Source organism: Periplaneta americana, chromosome 3, assembly GCF_040183065.1.
Source record: "Periplaneta americana isolate PAMFEO1 chromosome 3, P.americana_PAMFEO1_priV1, whole genome shotgun sequence".
NCBI lineage: Eukaryota > Metazoa > Arthropoda > Insecta > Blattodea > Blattidae > Periplaneta > Periplaneta americana.
In genome coordinates this window covers 94,667,255-94,683,131 of record NC_091119.1, presented here as the reverse complement: position 1 = coordinate 94,683,131, position 15,877 = coordinate 94,667,255, and the positions used below count along the sequence as shown (strand labels likewise).

General features: G+C 37.2%; 1 protein-coding gene across 3 annotated transcripts in view; it reads right to left on the bottom strand.

Annotated features, from left to right (window-relative positions):
- Positions 1–15,877, bottom strand: part of LOC138696255 (U2 small nuclear ribonucleoprotein auxiliary factor 35 kDa subunit-related protein 2-like) — a 213,045-nt gene that overhangs the window by 70,991 nt on the left and 126,177 nt on the right. Inside the window, exon 11 of one of the 3 annotated variants that reach the window (XM_069820945.1) lies at positions 9,789–9,887. The exons of the other annotated variants lie outside the window; for them this stretch is intronic. The gene's annotated coding sequence lies outside the window, so the exon portion shown is untranslated. Of the gene's footprint in view, positions 1–9,788; positions 9,888–15,877 lie in introns of those variants that run through there. 3 annotated transcript variants of the gene reach the window in all.

Sequence of the window (15,877 nt, the reverse complement as noted above, 5' to 3'; positions counted from 1 at the left end):
GGTACAAGACTTTTCAATTACTTTTATTCCATAAATTGTTAAGAAAACTGTAAATGCATGGTTGCATCACCGCTACTCTACGATACCAACAGACAGCAACAAGCGCAATGGTTCGCGGTTCAACGGCTGGCTCTCTCTCTCTCTCTCTCTCTCTCTGTAGCTTATGTGTTATTTTCATTACAGTCATTTTAGTTGTGTTTGTGTGTTATTTCTGAGCAAACACGGAAACAAATTTCCACTAAAACGGTGGAAGAAATATTTAATTTTATACACAATTTTAGAGCACAACTGCCATTGCATTGTATTTCACAGTATAATCTAATGCACGCAGTCTGCAGTACGGTATATATTGGCATGATTCATACTATAGTTGATTCTCAAATGTATTTATTTACTCTTCTTATATCTAATACAGAGCTAATTCGAAAATAAAAGTCATAATACAGATCACATATTTAGTTCTTTATTTAGTCTCTAAAAAATCTGAAATGTTGAACAAGAGTGTAGTAGTAGCAATAATCCACTTAAATTACTACCCTGGCATTTGCCCGTAACATTACAATACATAGTTCATCTTGATTATACCACGAAACAAGGAAGGGTATAGATGCCACAAGCTCGCAATATGATCACGTTGGTTGCTTTGACTTGTGTACGCGTCAGGGGGTCAGTCATCGTGTGGAATTCGTTCTTCCGAACAGCAGGTCCACGACACGAGGACCTTCCAAGAAGACCAACAGAGTAAGAGTAAGAGCAACCAATAAAGTAAAGGTACTTCTGAAATATTTTCCTCGCATCTTTATCAAGGACGGCGACATGCTCACTTCCTCATGAAGGGGATGACGCAGTATTTCACCTACACAATAGGTGAACTAACTGTGATCCGCGTACCGCAGAGGATGTCTGGATAAATTTCTGTAATATCATATTTGAATTTACTCTTAAAATAGTAATATACTGTTATAGTATGAAACCAATTAAATTTCTGTAGATCGACTATTGATCAGATTTTTTGTATTCGACAGATATTGGAGAAAAAAATGGAAGTATAAGGGTACAGTACATTAGTTATTCATAGATTTCAAAAAGGCATATGATTCGGTTAAGAGAGACGTTTTATATAATATTCGTATTGAATTTGGTATTCCCAAGAAACTAGTTCGATTAATTAAAATGTGTCTCAGGGAAACTTACAGCAGAGTCCGTATAGGCCAGTTTCTATCTTATGCTTTTCCAATTCACTGCGGGCTAAAGCAAGGAGATCCACTATCACCTTTACTTTTTAGCTTTACTCTAGAATATGCCATTAGGAAAAGTCAGGGAAACAGAGGACGTTTGAAATTGAACTGGTTACATCAGCTTTTTGTCTATGCGGATGACGTGAATATGTTAGGAGAAAATCCATAAACGATTACGGAAAACACGGAAATTTTACTTCAAGCAAGTAAAGCGATAGGTTTGGAAGTAAACCGAAAAGACAAAGTATATGATTATGTATCGTAATAAAAATATTGTACGAAATGGAAATATAAAAATTGGAGATTTATTCTTCGAAGAGGTGAAAAAATTGAAATATCTTGGAGCAATAGTAACAAGTATAAATGACATTCGGAAGGAAATTAAACGCTGAATAAATATGAGAAATACCTATTATTATTCGGTTGAGAAGCTTTTGTCATCTAGTCTGCTGTCAAAAAATCTGAAAGTTAGAATTTATAAAACAGTTATATTACCGGTTGTTCTGTATGGTTGTGAAATTTGGACTCTCACTTTGAGAGATGAACAGAGATTAAGAGTGTTTGAGAATAAGGTTCTTAGGAAAATATTTGGGGCTAAGAGGGATGAAGTTACAGGAGAATAGAGAAAGTTACACAACGTAGAACTGTACACATTGTATTTATCACGTGACATAATTAGGAACATTAAATCCAGACGTTTGAGATGGGCAGGGCATGTAGCACGTTGGGCGAATCCAGAAATGCATATAGTGTTAGTTGGGATACCGGAGGGAAATATACCTTTGGGAAGGCCGAGACGTAGATGGGAGGATAATATTAAAATGGATTTGAGGGAGGTGGGATATGATAATAGAGTGGATTAATCTTGCACAGGATAGGGACCAATGGCGAGCTTATGTGAGGGCGGCAATGAACCTTCGGGGTCCTTAAAAGTCATTTATAAGTAATTAATAGAAAGATACAATCTTATAGGCTATGTATATATAGTTTTGGAGTCTCTGGTGGCACATAAAATATCATAACAATCTACATTACAAGGACATATTGCTGTTTGAACAGCCTCCTCTCTTTGCAATCCACGCCAATTGCTATTTGTGGAGCACCTTCAACCGGACGGCCAGAGAGTCAGCTTTCCACGCAGGAAACTATCGTTCAAGTCCCGACGAATTCAAGTGAAATTTGTGGCGAGCAATTAAGTTGTTGGGGAGGATTTGTCGAGGTATTTAAGTTTGCCCTAAAATAATCAAACCATTCCTCCACAATCTATTATCATTCCTATCATCGGTGCAGAAGGTAAGGAAAAATTTCTCCAATTCATCTGTAATCTTCTCTCGAAACAGACTCCAATTAACATTCCACAGAATAAGTACCATGGAGAGAGATCGAAGTTGAATACAATGCTTGACCTGACACAATGATGAACGCTGTGTGTGCTATACATAGGTAACGAAAGGAATGCATGCATGGCTTCAAAATATTGTAAATTCGTTTCAGATGCATGTGAATATAAGAAAAAGGATACTGGTATTAATTTATGACAAAACATTGACAAGGAGATAATGACAAGAAGCATAAGCAATTCACTATTTTAAGACGTAAGTTCAAGCATCGCCTACAGTTAATAAAAGTGTAATCATTTTTAAGTTCATATTCTCCAATAAACCTACACCGGAAACTCTACTCTTTTACTTCTGTACGATGTAGACTCACAGGCCATTATCACTTTTAACATAATTATTAACAGACGTATTACAAGTTTCATTGTGGAAGATCGCAGGAATACTTCATTACATTCTATAAGGCGGAGACTGGGTTAAATTAATTAAATAAAATATTCGTACGCAATTGTTCGCTGAACCTCAGCATTTTCTCTTTGAATACAAATCCAGGAATTTGTGCCAACTGTAGATGACATCACATAATAAGACGTCAGAAAAATTTTCAATGACATGACGGCATCCCGATGACTAAAGATGTACACAGGTCGACTCAGTCTTGCATCCTGAAATTTTCTGCAACAAAGAGCTCCAATGTGATATTTACATTACGACATCTCCGCAAAATAAACTACAACGCGTGGATACGCTTATCGGATTGTAAGCATTCTCAAGTTGAACCGTGAATCGTATGCAAGGTGTCCAAGTGTCATCCGCCTCTGCACCCGAGGGTGAAGCCACGTGGTTCCCGAGTCGTGGGTTGTCCTTGCGTGCAGTCAGGACATCGACCTCCACACGTGTCATAGGTGCAGTAGCGGCTCGCGGCAGAGCCGCCGCTGCGACCTTTCCGAATTGTGGCGGCAAGCGCTCGGTAGCATCCGACATTGACATTTGACTCTAGGCGGCAGCCACTTGACATTCAGTTACATAAGCCGAGGCCGCCAATCGATCAGATCCGGGAAATCGCACGCTACCGCCCTCGGCCAGTTCCGTCATATTCAGCAGACATCAGAAAGGAAACGATGACAATGAGAATGCTCAGTAATATGCTCAAGTCACTTAGTCATATTCACCATACCGTCACCACATGTCTGCAATTACGCTGCGCTGCTCGTCACTTAGCTATTAGAGACAGAAGAAAAGAGGGCTCTAATGTAGAGCAACATTTCCCCTCATACTCTTTGTTGGTTTTACATCCAAGAAAATGGGAAAGTCACTTGAAACCAACAAGAAAATGGGAGAGCCACTTAGAACACCCCTTTCTATTTTCTTTATGTTACGCTCAAGAGAAGAGCAATTTTCCAGTATTTGTATCTTTCGATTTTACGCTCAAAAGAAGACAGTTACGCAGAGCAACGTTTAGGCCTACCTTATTTTTTATTTGTTTGGTTTTACACTCAAGAGAAGAGCAACTTTCCAATTTTCATGTTTCTTTCGATTTTACACTCAAAAGAAAAGGACAGTTACTTTGAGCAACGTTTCTTCTCTTTTTGGTATGTTTGGTTTTACGCCAAAGAAAAAAGGGCAGTTAAGCACTGCGACACTTCTTCTCTTTTAATTTTGTTCCACGCTCAAGAGAAAATGGTTACGATTCCCCTCTTTTAGTTTTATTTGGTTTTACGTTCAAGAGAACACAGGTTTGTTGAGCAACGTTTCACTCTTTTTGTTTGTGTGGTTTCACGCTCAAATGAGAGGGCAGTTACATACAGCAACGTTCCTTCTTTTTCGTTTGGTTTTAAACTCAGAAGTAGTCAGGTAGAGTAAAGTTTCTCTCTTTTTGTTTGAATAGTTTTGCATTTCAGAAAGATGGCAGTTATGTAGAGCGAAGTCTTTTCTCTTTTTGTTTGGTTTGGTTTTACGCTCAACAGAAGAGAACAGTTATGTGCAACACTGTCTCCCCTCTGTTTTTCTTTGCTTTTCACGCTCAAGGGAAGTGGGCAGTTATGAGAGCAAAGTTTTCTCTGTTTTTGTTCAGTTTGGCATTACCCTCAACAGAAGAGGGCAGTTATGTATACAACAACGTTTCCCCGCTTTTTGTTCTATGATCATGGAAGAAAACAGTTACGCAGAACACCGTTTCACCGCTGCTTATTTTGTTTGGTTTTACGCTGAAGAAAATAGGGCAGTTATTTCGAGCAATGTTTCATTTCTAATTTTTTTACACTCAAGAGACTAGGGCAATTACGCAGAGCAATGTTTCTCATTTTATTTTATTCGGTTTTATGCTCTGCTGAAAGGGGAAGTTACGTAGAACGTTTCTCCTCTTTTTGTTTTCCTTGGATTTAGTATCCTCAATAGAAGAGGGCAGTTTAAGTAATATGTACCCCTTTTTGTTTTGTTTTACGCTTAACAGAAATGGACAGTTAACGAGAGACGCTCAAGAAAGGAAGACAGTTATTGCATACTCTAAGTTTTGTTTGGTTTTTCTACATACTTAATCCCTGATAAAGGAAATATAGACATAATATCTATCTGTCCATGTGCATGAAGTAACAATTTCTCCTAGCCTACGTTCTTTTATATAATCACGATCTACATGTCAAATGGTCTGGGAAGTACGCAAATGAAATGTACGGTAAGTTAACATGTTTTACTACAACACTAAATTATTGGAAGCCCTCTACCAGGTGTAAAAATTGATTTAATCAAGTCCCATAACTTGCTACTTCCACCTTAAAAGAAATATTGACAAATTAAATACTAGACAGTATTATTATTAAATATATCCGCGGAAAAGAACCCTAATTCACCAAGCGGTATGCTAGGGTTCAATAACAGCTATCATAGATTAGAGAAATGTAATCAACTATGTTCGTTTCTCGAGCTGCAATTTGAGAGGAGATGCATGATGTGAGAGTAACACTTTCATTGGTATTTGTGGATACATGTAATAAGGAATCTGAGCATGTAACATATTCCGGCTGTTCAGTAGCCTATTTCGACTTTGTAAATATATGGGTGTGGGGGAATGTGATAGAGGATAATTTCAGAAGTCTTCACTTAAAACAATAACTTATTTCATTACTGCATAATATGTACAATAAGGAAGTAAATATGTGTTATATTTTCGAATTTCCAAGTGAAAAATCAGTGGTTCTACTTATTTTTCGATTAGTATACATTAAAGTTTCTTATTCATGAATGACTTGAAGCTCTGAAGGAGGGGAGAAGTTTCTCTATCTACCAGAAACATATTGTAACTGCATGTAAGCCAGTAAGACGATCACAGAACATGCAAGCTGTCAAAAGAAAAAGATCGCGTCATACCTGAAGATACTGTTCCGTAATTTACCTAAAGAAATTGCAGAAAAGTATGAAAAATATTAACCACGTACTAAGCCGCTCAGCATGTTGATAAACAACCGATGTTTTAAGTAAACATTCATACTAACAGACATAATTAACGAATACTATCACGTTTATATATTATGTTATGAAATGTTATAAGTGACTTGGATTTTACACACAAATCTGGACGCTAATTGGAACAAATGTACATTCAATTTGTTGTAGGAAAAAGTTCAGCCCATGTCTCACAACCTGATTGCTCAAAGTGATAATGAGAAATAATGCATCTGCGTTGTGTAAACGAATTACACACGAGCAGAACTGAGGATAGACAATGCTAAGTTGCACAACGGCAGTTACAATACAGTCCGTGTGAACTCAGATTTCCTTCTTGCACTGCAAGAATCCAGACTCAAATCCCGGCCAGACCAAGATAAATGAAGATTGCTATGGGCTATGCTTTCTCGGGATACTCCCGTTATCCTTGACATAATTCTACCACTTCTTCATTATCATCTCATTACTACCTCATGAAGATGTTCAAGGCTCTCTCAGACGGCACATGACATCAGACTAGCTACTTGAGCTGAACACAGACTTAAGACAGAAAAGAAATCCTCTCTATTCAGACAGAAAATTCCGCTACTGTGACAACCTTCACAACCGGCCTAACATTTGAATATCCGTCCGTTGTCTACGTACCGATATGGAGCACTGCTACCCGAGCAACTAGAGAGTTGGTTTTACGTGGCAGAGATCCAGATTCAAATCTCGACGCAGCCAAGTATAATTTATGTGGGCAACGACTATTTGGGCATGTTCTCTCAGGGCACTCCCGCTTCCTCTGCAACAATCACAAAATTGTGCCACAATTTTCAATCATTCCTGTCATTGGTGTTGAAAGCAAGAGGCAACACTGTACCATAACATCGAATCACGAGATCGACTCCATGTACTCTGTATGAAGAACCTTCAGAGTGACTGCGTGGTGCTGATCTAACGACACATGAACCATGAATATTTTAAGTTGATACAATAGACATTACTTTGAATAGGTAACTAAACCTTTTTTTCTTCGAGGCGATCACAATATATTTTACTATTTTGAGCAAATTCAATCAAGTTTATAAATATGAAACTCTAACAAACATGGAGATGGACAAGATATTTTATATATGACATAATAAAGGCGACATATTCCTTAGAGTCAAAGCTGGGCCCAAATAGGTAACTACCGCAAGAACCCTCTCTCGGTAATTTTGCCTATCAGGTACGAGTACAAATACCATTCTACACGCAGTCATAACTGCTCTTGCTTCCTTTATGCTTCTGCACTTACAGGAACATTAACTTAAGAGCCATGAAAACGCGAATTATGAGTTACGGTTATGATTGTAAAACTGGTTCAATAATACAATAAATAATGTTCTTATTTTTTCAATGTTATGACTTATCAACTTAATATTAACATTTGTCAATAACTGTTAAATATTAAAATAATGTATGAACATTTTCGCCTTTTACGGCATCATCAGCTACGATATCTAAATTACATAGTGGATCTTTCATTACTCTTATAGTAAACCATCAAATTGGTGTTATAATAATAAGTAATAATGGCTCACGTTTAATGTTTAAACACAAAGTTTGATAAATGTATTTGAGCGTGAGTCGTTATTACTTATTATTATAACACCAATTTGATGGTTTACTATAAGAGTAATCAAAGATCCACTATGTAATTTAGATATCGTAAAAGCAAATTGTATCTGATGATGCCGTATAAGGCGAAAACGTTCATACATTATTTTAATATTTAACATGTAGGCCTATTGGTAAATGTTAATGTTAAATTGATGTCATAAGATTGAACAAATTAAAACATTATTTATTGTATTAAATAACTGACTTATCGGAAAATCAAACATAAATTGTAAATTAAATGATTCAACAATGTCATGTCTTGTTATTAAATGCAAGAGTGACGTATATAACATGCTAGGAATTTTACTAGACTCATTTTTGTAATTGAGTTTACTTGATGAAATGCAATAAATATTCTTACGTGAGATTATGTCTTCTTTTATTACGCCCATTTATAATGCCTATACTTGTAAGTTCATAACTATTCACTAGTGTTCAAAGTTAAACAATTTAATTTAAAATCTCAAATCATTGGTCATTTCATTTGATTTGGAAAAATCGGAACATCTAAGCGTCCCGGCCGAATCTGGCAGGGAAAGAGGGACATGACTCTGACAAACCGGAACTGTCCCTACCAGATCGGAACGTCTGGTCACCTTACATAATACAAAAGGTTTTTTTTTGTTATTTAACAACACTATATCAACTACTCGTACTAGGTTATTTAGCGTCGATGGAATTGGTGACAGCGAGATGGTATTTGGCCAAATGAGGTCGAGTATTCGCCAAAAATTTCCTGACATTCGCCTTACGGTTGCTGAAAATTTCGGGAAAAAAACCAACCAGATAATCAGTCCAAACGGGAATCGAACACACTCCCAAACGCAACCTCGGATCAGGAGGCAAACGTGCCAGGTCGGAGCTACGCCGGCGACTAATATAGAGGAGAAGGTGGAAATATGGGCTAGGAGTGGTAATATGGGCTATCTCGTTTTTTACTATATATGGTGTTGTTACCTAGCGAAAAGCGAAAAAGCTCTAAAAGTACATCTCGTGTCTATCAGTCTGTGTGCACAAAGAGACAAACCTGTTGCCTTTGTGGTGTGGATGTGATGTGTCGTTTGTGTTTTTCAGCAATTTAAAAGTTTTTGCAGGTATGCAGTTTCAATTTTATTGAAAGAAATATATTTCGTGTTTAGAAATCACGCTTGATGTTTTTCTCTATCACATGGCGTAAGAGTAATATTTATTTAGGACAACAATTGTCATACATAATCTCAGAAACCTTCATGAGTCGATGCTGCTAATATGGGCTACCGCTATGTATCAAATATTGGATAGGTAGCCCATATTATCAGCACGTTAACACGCGTGTATTTTCACTATCGTGATTTGCGTTATTTGTTACAGAATATTGCCATTGATGTGACACAGGTTTTCTACTTATGTTCCTTTTTTTTTTTTTTTTTCCAATTTTATTTTCAAATTTTTGTGGTAGCCCATATTTAGACCCCACTACCTATAGAGGGCCAGTTCGTCTTTCTTTTAAAAAGTACTTATATGCAAATATCTATTGCAACTATTGACCTTTAAGACTGGAAAAATTGTATACCTATGAATAAATCACTCTATATGTCAATGAAGATTTCCAAGCAATATGCCACATCATTTTCCGTTATTATGAGGAAAACAAAATGGTAGCCCATATTTCCACCATCTCCTTTAAATGTTAGATATTAATTTCTAGTGGATTATTTAATGACGCTGTATCATATCAAATACTAGTTCACATTATTTAGCGTCGATGGAATTGGTGATTGATAATATTTCGTGAGATGAAACTGACGATAATGTGATTGCCTTACAATTGGGGAAAATCGGGGGGGGGGGGGAGCCCAATCAGGGATCAGCCCAAGTGGGAATCGACTCAACTCCCGAGCGCAATTCGGATTAGTAGGCAAACGTGTCTATTGGTTGAGCTTTTTCGGTGGCCCCACATGAATTTTCATTCGTGGATTCTAATAGACAGATCGCCAAATTTTAGAGAATTTCCAGACAAGAGCGTTTCGTATTAACGATAGCCTATCCGTGAAACAGCCTTTCAGAGTTGCGCGATGTACATTGCACTATTTAAGAGGTTCCCTTCCCGCTTTAGTTTTTGTTTTATTGGTATCGTACCTGCTCTCAATGTGAACTGGTCCCGCTCAAGGCCGCTCACACGCGCGGGCCGCACCTGAGAGCCATCCTCAGTAGTTGCACCGCGACATCTTGCCGCAATTCCCTGAAATTAAATAAACGGTGTCATGCAAATGACACAACTTTCCCATTGCACGTTAACCGCAAAACCAAAAATAATCATTATTTTGCGTTACAAAAATTACGTTTTTCTGGTTGTGTTCCGAGTGAAGTTCATTAACCATGCCCAATAATACTTCTTTTCGATTGTAAACACGGATGACGTAATGACTACTTTCCCGATATATATGGTGCTTTATTTGCAAACACTGTTTAGCTCTAAGTAAATAGTAATGATAATAATATACCAATAATAATAGGACGTAGGTAGTAAATATTTATTCCTATGAAAATCACTGCTGTTGGTAGACAAATACGACGTAAGCCTACTATGAAGAAATCATAACTATAATATGTATCATCAAAAATGCTCGGTTTTGTGGATGAATAGGTATTGTTACGACATCTTGGCCCTTTATCAACGTCATTTCTTGCTCCACTTCCTAAAATTTCAGTTTGATTGTTACAAGCAGTTTCAGTAGGTCTATAATCTATGTAATTTTAAGTTCTAAAAGCTAAAATAAATTTTGCATTGAATGTATAACTTTGAGAGAACAAGTAATGGCAAGTATTGGTGAAAACATACAATATTTACTGTATGTCCCAATCGTTTATTTTCAGCATGTTATTTAACGACGCTGTAACTATCAACTGTTAGGTTATTTAGCGCCGATGAAATTGGTGACAGCGAAATGAGGCCGAGAATTTGTCATGTGATTTCTGACATTCGTCTTAAAGGTGGGGAAAATCTCGGAAAAAAAAGCCCGACGAGGTAATCAACCTAGAGGGGAATCGAACTCACGGCCGAACGCAACTCCGATCAGTAGGCAAACGCACCACCGCCTGAGCTACGCCGGTGGTCCTCTCAACTGCTCCCATTAATTTTATTATATAATGAAAGAAGATCGTTGAACTGATTTCAAATAAATTGCCATCAAAATTTGTGCCTCTTCCTACCTCCCAGGTATCTCATGTTTTCAAAACGAAGATTATTTAATTTTATGTGCATACTTATTGCTTATCGGGTAAATTTACTCGTAATTATTGAAGAGAAATATGTAAATCCGTCTACAGTTAGGAGAAAAATGAGGCAGACAGACATGCCAGCTAAAATAACACGTGAAAACTAAGCTATTACTTATATTCCGAAGTGATAAAAAAGTTGTGTAATCAAGATGTGAGGAGTCCAAGGGACAGTGATGCGTAAGACATGATCTCGTCAAGAGAGATCACCTAGCCTCTCCTGTTCAACCCCACTCTCACCTTTCCGTGGTGGACTCTATTAAGCTGAGCAACCCAGCTCAAGGTTGTGGTAACCAATCCCTTCGGCGAACTGGGTCAGTGAACAAACGAGAGATGGAGGTCTTGGCAGAGCTGCCCGGGGATAACTTGGGATTAGGTCTGTCAGGGTGGTGAGAATCGGCCGCAGGATTTTCACTTAGGGTGGCGGCGGAGGAACCTATAACAGGTCAACGGCGGCACTCATAGGTCTCAGTAAGGTAGGCTGACTGCGAAAGGGTAGGATGAACTCTTGAGTCATTGTGAAGACAACATCCTAGGAGTTGGATCTCCAAAATCAAGTCCCTGGTCCTCCAGGTTGGGGGTTGGATCGTGGGACTGACAATTCCACATCTGTAAAAACAAACCTGTTGAGAAGCCCAAAGGAAATTGCCGGACTGCCCTAACAAGACGACCACGGAATTTAAAAAAGGTACATGATTTAAACTTAGCGACATGGAATGTGAGAAGCCTCTACAGACCTGGCACCCTAAGAAATCTAACTCATGAATTAAAGAAATACAATATAGGTATATGTGCACTGCAGGAAATACGCTGGAAAGGGAAGGATATGTTTGATTGCGAAGACTACACCATATGCTATAGTGGGAGAAACACTTATGGTACTGGTTTCATATTTAAGAAAAAACTTAAACATCTGATACTGAATTTCGACCCAGTAGATGATCGTATATGCGTACTAAGGATAAGAAACAAGTTCTTTAACACAACGCTAATTAGTGCACACGCCCCTACTGAAGACAAGGATAAAAATGAAAAGAACTACTTCTATGATAGTTTAGAACGAGTGTATCAGAGAGCAGCTATCCATGATATTAAAATAATTTTGGGAGACATGAATGCAAAGGTAGGAAGAGACATGATAATCCATAAAATAGGACTACACAGCCTGCATGATATTACAAATAACAACGGATTAAGATTAGTTGATTTTGCAATAAGCAAAAATATGGTAATAAGTAGCACCAATTTTCCACATAAAGATATCCATAAAATAACATGGATATCACCAGATGGTTACACAAAGAATCAGATCGATCATGTCCTGATAGATGCCAGACATGCCTCAGACATCATAGATGTGCGATCTTATCGGGGTGCTGACTGCGACTCTGATCATCATCTTGTACGCATTAAATATCGAGCAAAACTATCTATAGCCAATAAATACACAGGTGAAAAGATGGAAAAATTTGACATTGGAAAACTTAATGGTGATATATGTCAAAATGAATATAAGGATTTAGTGACTCAAACTCTGGACAGTCAGTGTCAAACCAATAGCAGCATTGAAGAATCTTGGAGGAAAATTAAACGAAGCATACATTCAGCGGCAGAGAAGATCCTAGGTTATAGAAAATCTCAGAACAGAAATGGTTGGTTTGATGAAGAATGCCAGGAGGCATTGAGCCTAAGAAATGACTTCAGAATTAAAATGATCCAACGGAATACTAGGAACAATGTTGATGAATTTAAGGAGGCAAGAAGAAAAGCTAAGACACTAATCCGTAGAAAGAAAAAAGAATACGAAGAAAATTTACTACGGGAAACACAAGATAGATACAGCAGAAATGACTCGAGAAAATTTTTCGAAAATATTCGGAAATTTAAAGGCGGCTTTCAACCAAGAACAACCTGGTGTCGGGATAAGGATGGCAATCTGGTTGGCGAAACGGCTGGAGTCTTGAAAAGATGGACTGAACACTTTAGTGAAACAATGAATCCCGACATAAATACTGAAGAGGACACATCATCAAATGAAACCATTTATTTTGGCCCAGAAGTACAACTAAAAGAACCAAGTAAACTTGAAGTTTTTAACGTAATTAAGAAAATGAAGAATAACAGAGCTCCTGGTGAGGATCTGATAACAGCAGAGCTGATACAGAAAGGTGGAAAGCGTCTCTGGACCTACATATATGAATTAATATTAGCGATTTGGAACAAAGAAGAAATTCCTGATGAATGGAGAACAGCCCTGATATGCCCCATACACAAAATGGGCAGCAAGCTGGACTGTAACAATTTCCGAGGAATCTCGCTGCTGAATGTTACATATAAGATTTTTACAAATATAGTATCTAATTATATTAAAGCATATACAGATGAATGCCTTGGTGAATATCAGTGTGGTTTTAGGCAAGGACGAAGTACAACCGATCACATATTCACAATCAAACAGTGTTTAGAGAAGACAAGTGAATATAATATCCCCATACATATGCTTTTTATAGACTTTAAGCAGGCATTTGATAACATGAATCGATTTAAAATTCTGGAGGCTATGAGAGAATTTGGTATCCCTACCAAATTGGTAAATTTAACAAAAATAACCCTCTCCAAAACATATAATAAGGTAAAGATACAAACAAAACTATCTGATAAATTCTTAACAGTAAATGGGGTGAGGCAAGGAGACTCCTTATCTACAATTCTGTTTAATATTGGCCTTGAAAAAGTCATTAGGAACATTGATATAAATTTTAATGGTACCATATTTAATAGGACCAGACAGTGCATGACCTATGCGGATGATATTGTGGTCATGAGTAGATCTCTTGGAGTGCTAAATGAAATAGTAACCCAAATTCAAACAGAAGCAGAGCACATGGGGTTAAAAATTAATAAAGAGAAAACTAAATATATGAGAAACATAAGACCAAGTGGCATTTGTAATAAAGATATTATAATAAATGGACAGAAATATGAGGAAGTAGATTCTTTTAAATATCTAGGAGTTCTAATTACCCAAGAAAACACTGCAGATGCGGATATGAGGCAAAAAATTGCTGGGGGAAATAGATGCCTGAGAGCCCTTAACAAAACTTTGAGAGCAAGATGCATAAGTAAAAAAGCAAAACTTACATTATATAAAACAGTCGTAAGACCAATTGTGCTTTATGGCAGTGAAACTTGGACTCTGTCGAAGAAAATGGAACAACAACTGATGACATGGGAAAGGAAAATTCTAAGGAAAATCTATGGTCCTAAATATGAGAATGGGCACTGGAGGATTAGATATAATACAGAACAGAAAACTCAATATAAATCTCCAGATATTGTTGCTGAAATCAAAGCCCGTAGGTTGGAATGGTTAGGACATGTAATCAGGATGAATGATCAGAGAATACCAAAAAAGATTCTAAACACAAAACCAGAAGGCAGGCGCAATATTGGCAGACAGAAACTAAGATGGTTGGATGGAGTGGAGGAAGATTTAAGGACTCTAGGCGTGAGAAGATGGAGGCAGAAGGCTCTGGTTGGACAGGAATGGACCAAAATCCTAAGGGAGGCCAAGGTTAGACTACAAGGGCCGTAGTGCCAAAGAAGAAGAAGAAGAAGAATCAAGATGTGTATAAAAAAAATATTGTTTTCGCTTGGAGGAATGGGCAAATCATGCGTTTCCGACGCTACTTTATCGCAACATACTTCCATACTTCCTACAAAGCTTTACCCATACTTCCTACAATGATAATATAAAAATCCTCTGTCAATAAGATGACCCAATTTCTCATACATTTTGTAATTTTGCTCTTTATAATGTTATCCTTATAATAAAAAATTTCAAAGTGTATTTTAATGTGCAACTAAATAAAGAGACAAACCAGCGGGCCACAGGTTCAGTTCTAATTTGCAAAACAAACATGAGTGAACAGAAAAAAAGCCTAATCATTCAGATGCCTAGTTACATGAAATAAGATGGTCTCCGATAATACGAAATTAGATGGAAATCTCCCAACATTTTTTTTCCCCAGTACAAGTGACTTGGCAGACACCATGAATCGGTCTGATAAAATGTCTTGTAATTCTGGTATGTTTGCTGAAATTACTAGTAATTACCTAATCATAAACACATATTTTGTATCAAAATAATAATCCTGATGATTGTGTGGAATTCAGAACTCAGTTTTGGTTGGAAGAGACAAACTAGTTACAGAAACAGAATAGTTTGAGTCATCTACTTCTTTTTAAATATATCTTAAGTTTAAGAAGACGCAATTTGATGATATTCGAGCGAATTTAAAAACGAATTATTCTGCTACCTAGGAAAAAGTTGTTCTAGTCTTTTATTGTGTAATGAAGCTGTGCTAGTTCGAAAAGAATATATTATGCGGTACTCTGAAAAAAAAAAATGCAAGTTTCAACGTCACGGATGTATCAAGATCAGAATTACGCCATATGACGTACCCAACTTAAGTGCAAGACTCCAGACCGTCTTCAATGATGCAGAAAAATTCATCGCAACAAACTAATGATTGTAACCGTGCTTTATTTTTCGTTGTTTCTGTCTGAATTTTGTCACGACATAACAAACTATTATGGGATTGTGAAGTTAACAACGAGTGCGTACTTGCTATGTTGGAAGTTTGTGATGTAAACGTTAGAGATAAGACTATTCAACTATACAGAGTGAACCGTAAGTAATGTCATTAATCTTAGGGGGTTATTCTTTCAGATATAATGCTCGTTTTTCTTCCTTTCCGAGATAAAAATTGTTTTATACCAAACATTTCATAGCGTGTTATGGGAAAGCCATTGATTTAATTCCCAATATGTTCACAAGATGGCCAAGGAAGCGTTTAATAGAAAAAGGAGCATCTTCTGCGGACCTCTAGAAAAAGAATTAAGGAAGAGGCTAGTGAAGTGCTTTATATGGAGTGTGGCATTGTATGGGGC